The following is an 8,223-nucleotide window of genomic DNA, read 5'->3' as shown; positions in this document are numbered from 1 at the left end:
TCTCAGGAGCCAAGTTCCCACCCGATTAAAGAGGTCTGCTCCAAACACACATTTGACCTTGCTCTGAAGAGACTTGCCAGAGTCTAAAGCGGCCGCAGGAGTTGGGAGTGGGAGGCTTAAAAGCAGGGTGCAAAGACGTGAAGGGCATATGCCACGCTTTCCAGGACCAGGAGACACGCCTGCCCGAGTCTCCACCGGAAGCTTGGGAGGAGAGGGACAGGAGGGCGTATGAGTTTCCTAAAGCTGCGGTCCAGCCCAACCCAGCTCAACTTGTGATGGAGTTGACCTGGTGAATACCTCATGCACTTTGATCTGGTAAAAGAGGAAACGAGGGACCCGCTACTACAGAGGTATGCGTGGCCTCTGGCTCTTGTTTATACAAGGCTCCAAGGTGACCAATAGCAATAGGGGAGAAGAGCCGTAGACACAGACCAATGGATGATCCAGATAACGGAGTTAGCAGAAAAGGACTTTAAAATAACGTGACAAGTATGTTCAATAATAGACTTTAAAAACAGAGTTTTGACAGAGAATAGGACTTTATGAAACAAATCAAATAAATATTCTCTGCATTGGCCAGGATTCACCAGAGAAGCAGAACCAATAGAATGTGTATAGAAGCAAAAAGAGATTTATTTTAAGGAAGTGGCTGCAGGGCCAAACTCTTCAGGATGGGGTGTGCTGGGCGTTGGGGGAGAAGCCTTCCTGTACCCTTCTGGCTGGTCTAAGGGTGAAATGGACACGAAACAGGTTAACAGGAGAGAATCAGGCAAAAGTTTAACAACAGGTCTACATGGGAGAGACCCAGGAGAGCTGAGTAACTCACCAAAGGGGCCACAGCCCTCACCTTAAACACCATCCTCAGCTAAAGACAAAACAGGTTGTTGAAGGTGGGGAGATTCAGTTATGGCAGGTGACCAGGATTGTGATGCAGATTTAAGTCATTGCCTTCTGCAATGATAAGAGTTTCTAGAGATTTGGTCATCCCAAATGGAGATTTCCCTTATAAACGTAAATTTTTCTTACAAAAGGTCAACTCCTACTTGGTTGTCAGGACCCTTCCCATGTCTGCTCTTTCTCAGAAAGTAACCAGCTGAAAACAATGAATGTGACAAAGAGACACATTTTAGGGTGGCAAATTCTGTTCCCCTACAGCCAGAAGGCCCAAGAGCTGATGCTGCAGTTAAAGTCCAAAGACTGTTTGCTGCAGAATTCCCTCTTGCTTGGAGGAGGTCAGTCTTTTGTTCTATTCAGGCCTTCAGCTGATTAGGTGAGACCCACCCATATTATGGAGAGCAATCTGCGTCACTCAAATGTCACCAATTTAAATGACAATCTCATCCAAAAACATCCTCACAGAAACATCCAGAATAGTGTTTGACCACATATTGGAGTACTGTGGCCCAGCCGAGTTAACACATACGATTAACCATCACATTCTGGAATTAAAAAATAAAATATCTGAAATTAAGAACTCGTTTGGATGAATTAGGAGCAGAAGACGATATGACCGTAGGTGGAGACAGGACAATATAAAACAGCCCAGGGGAAGCTTAGAGAGAATGAAAACAATAGAAAAAAATTAATCAGCATATCATAAGGGCCTGTGAGATTCAGTCAAGTGGTCTAACTTTACATGAAATTGGAGTACCACAGGGAAGAAAGAGGGAATAAATAAATACTTGAAGAGATAACATTGTTCAAAATCCATGAAAGATAATTCACAGATCCATGGATCACAGAAAACTCTAAGCAGGATAAATGCAAAGAATGTCATCCCAGCTAGTGACACTGCAATCAAAATGCTGAAAACCAAAAAACAACACTGTTAGCAGCCAGGGGAAAGAGACACAGTACCTACAAAGCAACAACAATTAAGAGCTAAAGCTGACTTTTCACAAAAAAGCCAGAAGAAAATGAAATTGTATCTTGAAAGTGATGAACGACAAAGTCTGGCAACCCTGAATTCTATGCCAACCAAAAATATTATTCAGAGATATAGAAAACAAAAGAGTTTGATTTATACACAAGTTGCAATAATTCATTGCCAGTAGACTCGAACCACAAGAAATAAAAAAGGAAGCTCTTCAAGGTAAAGCGAAATGATTACAAATGGGAACATGGAACTCCAGGAAGAAGGGCAAGGAAGCAGGAGTGATAACTCCGTGTAACTGAGCGGGACCCTCTGGGGTCTTCCTGGGACAGACCCTCCCCCACATCCTCTGCTGTAGGTCCTCTCTGAAGTACCCAGATAACAGTATCTGATGCACGTTTCCTGAGTTGTTTTATGGACGCTAAAACCACCGCCAAATGGAAGAAATAAACTACTTGATGATCATGAGGCCCCGGACCTACAAGCATCTCAGCATTGATCATGGTAACCGCCCTCTTACCTCACCATCAGCCAATCAGAGAATTGTACCTGAGCTGACCACAGACCCTGAGGCGTGCCTGGAGGCACAATGTGAGGTCTTGGGGAGAGAGTGCTAGCACTAGCCTGGGGTTCTCTTTTTATGGGGTCGAGGGTGGAGGTCTGGGGTTTGCTGGGCTCACTCTTTATTAGTGACTTTAAAACAGAAGAGTGGGGGGCTTCCCTGGTGGCACAGTGGTTGAGAGTCCGCCTGCCAATGCAGGGGACACGGGTTCGTGCCCCGGGCCGGGAAGATCCCACATGCCGCGGAGCGGCTGGGCCCGTGAGCCATGGCCGCTGAGCCTGCGCGTCCGGAGCCTGTGCTCCACAACGGGAGAGGCCACAACAGTGAGAAGCCTGCGTACCGCAAAAAAAACAAAAACAAAAAAAGCAAACAAAAAACCCCCAGAAGAGTGGGGATTTAAAGCATGGGTAGAGGAGAAACTAGAGCGCAGGATGGTGAGTTATAGAAACCAACTAAGAGCTCTAGAACAAAGGAGCCTGGGGGTGGGCGTGTCTGGCTCGAACCTAATCCTGTGGCTGGCAGTGTGTTTATTCCAGAGAGTCATTTGGGAGTGGATGCCTGGCAAGCAAAGCTGAGGTCAGGCCCTTGCATTAGAAGAAGAGAAACCGGGACTTCCCTGGTGGTGCAGTGGTTAAGAATCCACCTGCCAATGCAGGGGACACGGGTTCGAGCCCTGGGCGGGGAAGATCCCACATGCTGCAGAGCAACTACGCCCATGCGCCACAACTACTGAGCCCACGTGCCACAACTACTGAAGTCCGCGTGCCTAGAGCCCGTGCTCCGCCACAAGGGAAGCCACCGTGATGAGAAGCCCGCGCACCTCAACGAAGAGTAGCCCCCGCTCGCCGCAACTAGAGAAAGCCCGCACGCAGCAATGAAGACCCAACGCGGCCAAAAATAAATAAATAAAATAAAACAAATTTATTAAAAAAAAAAGAAAAAGAGAAACCAAGTGTCATTAACCCAACTATGTTAGTTCTCATGTTAAATGTAAATGGACTTAACATTCCAAAGTAAAAGCAAAATTTTTTAGACTGGATACAAAATAACACTAAACTGGTTACAACTCTGACTTTAAAAATCAGGACACAGAATAGCTGAAAAGAAAAAGAGTGGGAAAAACATCATGCTGACAGTAATCCAAAGAAATCTTGTTTCACCCTATTAATGCCATATAAAGTAAACTTTAAGGCAAGAAATATTACTAAAAGATATTTCATAGTGATAAAAAGTCAATATAACACAAAGATATGTCAATTCTACCTCTGTATACAACTAGTAACAGCTTCAAAATGTTTAAGCAAGGGCCTCCCTGGTGGCGCAGTGGTTGAGAGTCCGTCTGCCGATGCAGGGGATACGGGTTCGTGCCCCGGTCTGGGAGGATCCCATATGCCGCGGAGCGGCTGGGCCCGTGAGCCATGGCCGCTGGGCCTGTGCATCCAGAGCCTGTGCTCCGCAACGGGAGAGGCCACAACAGTGAGAGGCCCACATAACGCAAAAAGGAAAAAAAAAAAAAAAAAAATGTTTAAGCAAGATATGGCAGAAGTGAAAGTTGAGGCAAATTTACAGTGACACAAATATTTTACCATAAATCCTTTAAGTAACCGATAGTGTTGCAGGAAGGGGGCCCCCTCCCAGGGCCCGAGAGCGGGCTCTTGTCCAACACTCAGAAATGAACTCTCCGAGGAGACACACGTGCTGACAGAGCAAGAGGCTTTATTGGGAAGGGGCGCCCGGGCGGAGAGCAGGGGGGTCAGGGACCCCAGGAGGACGGCTCCGCCACGTGGCTCGCAGTCTCGGGTTTTATGGTGATGGGCTTACTTTCTGGGTTGTCTCTGGCCGATTATCCTACTTGTGCCCACATTTGGTCTGACTCAGGGTCCTTCCTGGTGGTGCATGCATCTCTGAGTTAAGATGGATTCCAGTCGGAGGGTTTCTGGGAGGTTGGCAGGACGTTTTATGGGCTGGCGTCTCCTCCCTCCTTTTGGCCCCTCCCAAGTTCTCCCGGTGAGTTTTCTGCGGCAGTATCGGGTTCCTTATTGGAACCTCCTTTCGTGTGACAGCTCATGCAAATGGCTATTATCATGCCTGGGCGATGCGGGCAGTTTTGGTCAATGGTTCCCTAACAATAGAACAAGCAGACAAGAACGTCACTTAGAATACATAAATTTGCACAAGATTGCAAACAATTAACAGAATGGACATATATGGAACATCATACCAAACAAGTGAATCCATACTTAAGTGCATGTAGAACACTTACCAAATATGTCATATGCTGAGTCGTGCAGTTAATCTAGGAAAACAAAATATATGACAGTTGGAGAGGAAGAAATCCAAACAAGAATAGCTAGTATGACAAGTACTGAAAATACCAAGAGCTGTGCAGGATGTGGACAGCTGGAGAGCTTACACTTTACCAGCCTCAGTATAAACTGGCACAGTCTGCTAAGGCTCCTATGGATGGAAAATGTTGCTGCCATGTGAGCAGCCAAAGGACGTTGCAGCCATCAACCACCACCGCCCCCCCGGAAGGTGAGCCTGAGGGAACGCAGGATGGAGACGAGGAGGATGCCCACTGCCAAGCCCTCAGCTGCCGCGGCTGCCCCACTTGTGCAACCCGAGGGGACTCATGATGGGAAAGAACGGGATGCTGGCCCTAGAAGCTGAGATGCAGATCAAAGGAATGATTTCAAGGAGCACAGCCTCTTACAACTTCCCATTCACAGAAAAGCGCTTCATTCCTTAACCTAAGATGTCTGGTTTTCATTAATGAACAATCATCTTTTGGGAATTCCCTGGTGGTCCAGTGGTTAGGAGTCTGGCTTCCACGGTAGGGGGCATGGGTTTGATCCCTGGTCAGGGAAGTAAGATCCTGCATGCTGTGTGGTGTGGCCAAAAATAAATAAATAAATAAAATCGGCCCTTAAAATGAAACGAACAAACAAAAAACTCCAATAGTCTTTTGACGCTCCAACTGCCTGGTCTTTGTTGCAAAACTTCTGTATATCCTCACTCCTCCCTGACCTCTTCGGAGCAGAAACTCAGAGCTATTCTGAGAGGCTGCCTCCCAGGCTTGAAGTCCTCAGAAAGGCTGCCAAATAAAACATGATTCTCAACTTTTAGGTTGTACTTTTTTTTTTTTTTCAGTAGACATTAAACATACACATACCCTGTGACCCAGCATTTCCACTCCCAGGTACATACTCAAGAGAAAAAAGTTCACCAAGATAAATGCCCACAAATGTTTAGAGCTGTATTATTCATGAGCATCAGACCTGTCAACAACCTCAACGCCCACTAAGGGCAGAATAAATACATGAATGCTGGCATGGGCTCACAATAGGATGCTACATGGAAATGAAAAAGAATCCTCTACTGCTACACTCAGCAACATAGGAATCTCACAAACAGAGTGATGAGCTTAAAAAGCAGCAGAGTTCATTTCCTGGCAGCTCCACACCAGCAGAGAGCCTGTGCTGCTGGGGGGACTTCAGAGGACTCGTGAGGCCACCGAAGACAGCTCCCTTCTGAGTCACGGAAAGTCAATTGATCAGGAACTTTAACTGTATCTGTACAGTCCCTTCCCTTTGCACTTTCTATGGTGAATACAAGTTACAGGTCTCACTCACACTCACAGAAAGATTTCAGAGAGGAGACACAGAGGTCAAGAAAGTAAAGTGAGGATGTATGAAGCGACAACGCGCTCTCGATGCGAGACCGGGCAGACTCACGTGAGGAGCTGTGCTGAGTTTTTTTGGCAAGCGGGTCATGTGGGGTGTAGAAGTGAAGGGGCGGGATATTCATTGGGGAGGGGGGGCTTTGGGGTCGTATTCCCTGATTTTCTTCCCAGCTCCACCTTCCCAAGAGGCGGAGGCATGTTTCCTTTATTTAGCCTTGATCGGTAAGTGTCATGGCTTCCGTGCCCGATGCATATTTCTTACCTGTGAGGCTAATTTTATTGTAATCAGAGTATAATGAGCAAAAGGTTACTTTTGGACTCTGGAGATTGCAGCCTCTTCTCATCTTTTTTTGTCTGTCTCCAGGGCACTTGTCACCCCAAAATGTGTGGTTTCCTGTCAGTCCAGAGGTTCCTGCTTTTCTCTGTCCAAGGGCCACCGTAGTTTACAAGATGTATGGTTTCCTGCCATCTGGCCCGTACCCCACTTCCTCTGCTCGTATCTAGCTACCTGCCTGCTGTAACACCCACTTAATGTAATGACCCACTACTCGCTTTGTACATGTAGATCTGGATTGTGTAAACTGTCAATAATACACCATCTGGCGTATAACCCTTTGTCTCAGAAACATGTAACCTTGCTTTGACCTTTAGCGAGTGGAAGAGTCCTCAGGGTTATCTGCAAGACTGTCTCCCGGCTTATAATCCTCAGGTTGGCGCCACTAAAATTCTCTTTTCTTAGAATGACTATTGACTAATTTTTTGTGGACAGGAGGATCCTCAGGGGTGGAGGCAGGGCTGGGGGCTTGCCCTCACATTGTGGCCCGGGTCATCCCTGTCCTTCCCTGGCCTGTCTACCCTCCTGGGGACCACAGCGTCCTTCCCACAGGGACCACAGCTCTCACCAGGGCCCGGGTGGGGGGGGCAGAGGGCTGGGGCCTGAGGACGAGTAGACCACTGAGGAAACCGAGTCACAAATCTGAGACACCATTGGAGGGAAAGTGAGGCCACCTTCCCAGGGCAGCTCGGGCACCAGCAAGTGAGGGGACCTGGGAGGTCTGTTCCCCAGCAGGGGGCTCAGCAAGGAGAGCCTCGGAGTGCAGGGCGCTGCGGTCCCGTGGGGACAGGCCCGGAGCTGGGACCTCCTCCAGCCCCTTCTCTGACAGGCGCTCTTGGTGATCCTGGGGGAAGGGACGCAAATTACAAGGACCTGCAGGAAAGGCCGGGGTCCCTGGGAGCCCGGGGTTGCGGGGTCTGACCCTCACCGTCTCCAGACCCCAGGCTATGAGGGAGTCAGGCCCAGTACAGCAGAAGCTGTGGGGAACGGGGAGGGGGACGGGGACGGAGCGGCGGGTGAACCGGTGTCTGTGACACCCTCAGGATGGCAAGACTCTGCTCACTCCTCTGGGCAGAACCGGCCAGGGGCGCCCATGCGCGGCCAAGAGCTGCCTCCCTGCCCCCAGCCCCACCCCAGGCATTAATGTGACGAGGGAGCCAGACGCCCCTGGGTTCAGTAGGGTGAGAGCCACTGGAGCCCACCATTCCAGCCTCGAGCCCCTCTCCTGCCCACCCCCAGCCCAGGCCTGGGGTTCTATCAGTGTCCCAAGTCCTGACCCTGGGATCTAGTGGGTGTGTGTGTGGGGGGGTGGACGGGGCATCTTGTGAAAGCTGGGCCTCGGGGGCAGAGCTCAGGGACATCTCCTGGCTAATCCCAGACTCAGGTGAGCCGGGAGCAGGTGCCTCATCCTCTGGCTGCCTGTGTCTCCATAGGCTTCTCCAGTTCCCTGGGGGGGTCCTCAGGCTGGGGGAGCTGTCAACAGGGGGGCTGCCAGCAGAGGAGCTGAGGGTTGGGGGAGGGGCAAAGGGCGTGGTCCTGGGGGAGGGACGGGGGCTGGGGACCCTCAGCCTGGCGTCCCCTCTAGCCCTCAGGAGGAGGCCAGCTATTAGAAGAGGTGGACTTTCCTTCAATATTACAATGAAGCCTGGCGGGCTGTTCCAGGACAGTCTTCCTCGGCAAAAGCGGGATGGACGGACTGCCTGAAGGCTGGGTAGCTTAGTGTGACCTGTAGGAAGACGACCTCCGCAAGGGGTGGGGCTGGGGGGCGTGGT

The sequence above is a fragment of the Mesoplodon densirostris genome, chromosome 13 (assembly GCF_025265405.1).
Source record: "Mesoplodon densirostris isolate mMesDen1 chromosome 13, mMesDen1 primary haplotype, whole genome shotgun sequence".
Classification (NCBI taxonomy): domain Eukaryota; kingdom Metazoa; phylum Chordata; class Mammalia; order Artiodactyla; family Ziphiidae; genus Mesoplodon; species Mesoplodon densirostris.
Note: the sequence above shows the minus strand (reverse complement) of the source record.